Genomic DNA, 4,492 nt, shown 5'->3' with positions numbered 1-4,492 from the left:
GTTTTTTTTATTGTAATATTAAAAAGCAACATGAATTTCACCATGATATTAAAAAAAAAAACGGTATTTTATAGAAACTGAAAATGTATGTTATTTTGAGGAAGCACGATATGCAGGAGACATATTGTAGTGACAATACGATACACTAACACCCTCTCTCTCTTCAATACATAGTGCTTTCTCTCTCACTCTCATTTTCCTTTTACTTTCTCAACATTAACCCTTTCTTTTCTCTCAAAAAATGAACAAGTTATTTTAATAATAATAATATAATTAGTAGATTAATTATATATTTTTTTAATGTTTTTAAAATACGGAACATTTTAATAACTAAATAAACTCTTCGTGACTTCTGCGCCCATATCCTGAAAGGGGAAAAATGTAGGAGGGAGTGAGAACATCATCCTCGAAAGGGTTCTCAGTAGAGGGTTTTTGGGAATTACTGTAATAGGATACGTGAAGATAGACCGTACAAGTGATTAATAACCGTCTTATACCTTTTTTCAAAAACAACGGTTTACAATAAAAGTAAAGTCGGAAACCTTTTCTGGAAGAGAAACCGTTCAATTCTCAAAAATTCAAAAGCCTTTCAAAAAGGTTTATCTATGCTCAACCAAAATAGCCTTTCATATTTTTTCAAACCAGAAACACAAAACCGAAACCAACCATCAATCCATCTCAATTCAACCACGGCCCTAGCCCAAACAATCCAATCCAACAACCAATCACCACAATCCAACAGAGTCCCAGTTGCAAACACAGATAGGAAGTTCAAGCACAAACAAATAGTTACAGCAAGTAGAACAAGTAGCAGTTAATCTCAAATAGTCACAAAGGCAAACCAAGTACAATATGCACACCCAAACAATGTCACATAGATGCATATGATGCATGTCTGTCCTAGTGGCTAATGATATCATCTGTCGGTTATATAGCCAACCCGACAAGTCCTGGTAGCTAACCATTGGACTGTCCCTCTGTCGTGTCTCCCCAACTCGAGTTATACTCAACATAATCGTGATCATAATCATGATCCATATCCATCACCTTCACTGGTGAATATTCACGGGGGTGAGCTCATCCAGGAATTTCACAGTGCCCGGCCACCCTGACGACATAGGCTCAAAAGAGCTTCGAGTCTCCACCTGGACCACATGGTGGCTAGCCACTGCTTTCTTCCAGGGAAACTCGTATCTCCGATAGTGAAAGTGCAATATCACAAATTATCAATATCTCAGCATATATGCTTTCATTCTCAGCCATGGATCAACATCCATCTCAGCCATCCGGCTCACGGTTCAATCCAGAACCAGCCAATATTCATATCATACACAGCCATTCCGGCTCACGGTTCAATCCAGAACCAGCCAATATTCATAATTATACACAGCCATTCCGGCTCACAACAAAACAACACTTCCTCCATTCAACATCATCAAATTCATAAAATCGGCATTTAAGCCATAAATCACTTTTTCTCAATTCATTTCACTTTGAAATCAAGTTTCAACTCTTTTCAGCCTTGGCTTTAAAGATCTCATTTCTCAAATTATCTCGGGCTCATAAGCCACTTTTACTCAAGGAAAATTCCCTTTTTAAAACAAGCCACTCTCGGCTTCCTCTTTCCAAAACTTCCAAAACCATTGAAAGTTAAAGATTTCTTTTGAAACATTCAAAATCACCCATCCAACAATGGGATTTTTGTAACAAAAGTTCCTCGGCAGAGTCCCAAGTCCTTAGGGGAGGATAGCATAACTCATTTCGCCAAATTCATTTAAAATCATTAAAATCTTGGCTTTCCGATTTGAGTAATAAAATAGGGTCTAAGCCAAACCGAGTCACGTAATCATATACTTCTTTCAAAGCCGTTTCCTTTACTTAGGCAAAACCAGCTTCAACCCCCATAATAAATTCTAAAGCGTTTCAACTGTTCAAAATTGTTTTAGTCTTGCAAAAATTTAGAATTTAAAGAGTACTTAAAACCTTTCTCAAAACATTTCAAAATGAAACTTGTCAATAGACATTCAAGTTCTTTCAAAGTCATTAAAACTTCTTTAATTGAAACCCCCAAGTCAAATTCAAAGGCATAAACCCTTTTCACATTCAAACAGCTTTAAAACACAAGTTTCATCTAAATAACTTTCTCCTGAAAGAGAAACAATGCCTTTCTTAAGAAGCAAGACTAAATCACAATTTTCTCTTTACTAATTCATTTCGAAAGCATGAATCATCCTTTTCTCGATGATTCAAATAAAATAGTAGAAGTCTTTAACTCCACTTTCCAGAAAACATTTCAATAAAGACTCAGATTTTATAGAAATTTCGGCAGCATCTCCCCTAAAACTTGGACTTTGCCACCCGGTTCGGGTCCCAACAAACCGTCCACAATCCTTTTCAACAGCTCAAAATACAAAATTAGTTCAAGGCAAGCTAAACCCAACAGTCATCTCAATTCCATATTCCAAGAAAATCGTTTCAAAAATCAAATCATTATCAGCCGAATAAACTCATTTCTAAAGTTTCAAAGAAACGGTTCAGTAATAATCATTCATAAAAAACCAGATCATTTAAAGCAAGCCAGGCTGAATTCAAGAGTGGATTCTATTTTTTACATTCTCAATAAAATTAACTCAAATCAATTCTCAACGGATTAAACTCGATCTCAAAACTTTAAAAGAATCAACTTGAAAAGCATTTCGTTTCACAAAACCACACAACAATTCAACCAACAGACGTTCGTAACCAACCAAGGCAAATCAAGCCATACATAAGGCCGATACAATCACCAAATACACATTCTCTCACATCAATATCCATATGTAATAATTTCAATATATAAGAATATAGTTTTTGGAAAGCGCCCCTACCTCAAAACGCAAATCCATAACCCAAAAGTCTCACAAAGTCCTTTCCGCCTCAATCCGAACTGACGGCAACCAAAACCTCAGCTCCCAGTCACGTTCGCAATAACCATAGCAACACTAATCGCAACATACAATAATCAGGACTCGACCCCACATTATCAAAACTCATTCATTAACCGAACACAACAGAGTAATAACGCGAGGCTTTTCAAAACGTAAATACTTACTGAACTAGCGAAACGAAGCATCTGCGATTTCGAACAGGCCTGGCAACAGCTCCGGCGGCGGCCAGAAGCTCCGGTGGATCAACTATAAAAACTGTGCAGCATTAAAACCTTCTCAAAATCTAAAAAGGCAGAAACCTCAAATGAAAACCCTTACCGGCAACTCTTCCGGCGACGGCAGAAGTAGCCAGAAGCTCTAGCTAAGCACCGCGGAGCAGCAGGTCGGTAGTGACGGGAACCATCTCAGCCTCGGACCTCTCCCCTTCTTCACGTACGCCGGTCTCCTCTCTCCTAGCAGAACCCCTTTGACGGCGACGGCGGAACGGCGGCGGTCAGTGGCGCGACAGCAGCGACTGGATGCAGCTTCTCCAGCCCACGTCTTTCTCTCTCCCAGCGGCGCTCAGGCTCAGCCTTCCTCTCCGACGCGACGCGGCGGCAATCGGCGCAGCTCGTGACTCCATGGGTGACGGTGGTGAGGCACGAGCTCCCTCTCTCCTCCGATGCGAACTCTCTCTCTCTCCTCCCTCTGTCCTTCGCGCGGTTCTGGAGGCAGCGTCACGGGTCGGCGGCGACATGGTTAGGTCGCGACAGCAAGGCGCAGTGGCGGTGATGCAACCCCATCAGCGGTGACGCGAGCTCCCTCCTCCTCTCCTTCGCCGCGACTCAGTCCCCCATTTCCGTCTCTGCTTCGTTCTTCTGGCTTGGTCCCCCTTTTCTTTCCATTTCCATTCTTTTTCCTTTGATTTAGGGGACCGGGTGGGTGTGCTTAGGATATGGCTGCGCAGCAAAGATAGTGAAGAAGGGGTTTGGAGGCTGCACAGCACTAAAGGGAGAATTGAGGGAGGGTATGCCAAAATTAGGGTAAGGGTCAATTCGGTAATTTTAACAAAATTAGGCTAATAGGGTTAGTTTTGTAATTTCAAATAAAGGTAGGGATAATATGGTAATTGAAACCCAAATTAAATCCAACACTAATTATATATAGAAAATACTATTTGCTCATCAATTTCACAAATTACTTTCAATAAAATGTCCAAATCCAAAATTTAGAAATAATATAATTAATTTCTTTATTTTCCAAAATAGCAATATCAATATATTAAAATATTGATTATTTAGTCCATATCATATAAAATTCCTATTATTTCATAACTCCAACTTTATAATTTATTCATAGAAAATAATCCAATAGTTGTAAAATTGGATAATAACTATAACTTATTTCAAATTCAATAAATCAAAAATTGCTTTAATTATCTTTTATAAGACAATTTCTGAAATTAAAGCTACAGAAATACTGAATTTAAAATTAGCTCATGATAGCTCTCTTTCAAAAGCTCTGGGTCTTACAATGATGTTCATATTAATTAGTATTATTTAAATTAGTTAGTATTATATATATAA

General features: G+C 38.7%; 1 long non-coding RNA gene across 1 annotated transcript; it reads right to left on the bottom strand.

Moving 5' to 3' along the window:
- LOC107637597 lies at positions 2,862-3,928 on the bottom strand. Its single transcript, XR_001619423.2, has 3 exons — positions 3,246-3,928; positions 3,092-3,173; positions 2,862-2,981 (listed from the first exon to the last, which is right to left on the bottom strand). It is a non-coding gene; the product is annotated as an uncharacterized LOC107637597 (long non-coding RNA).

This window comes from Arachis ipaensis, chromosome B04, assembly GCF_000816755.2.
Source record: "Arachis ipaensis cultivar K30076 chromosome B04, Araip1.1, whole genome shotgun sequence".
NCBI lineage: Eukaryota > Viridiplantae > Streptophyta > Magnoliopsida > Fabales > Fabaceae > Arachis > Arachis ipaensis.
Note: the sequence above shows the minus strand (reverse complement) of the source record. Positions and strands in the feature narration are given on the sequence as shown.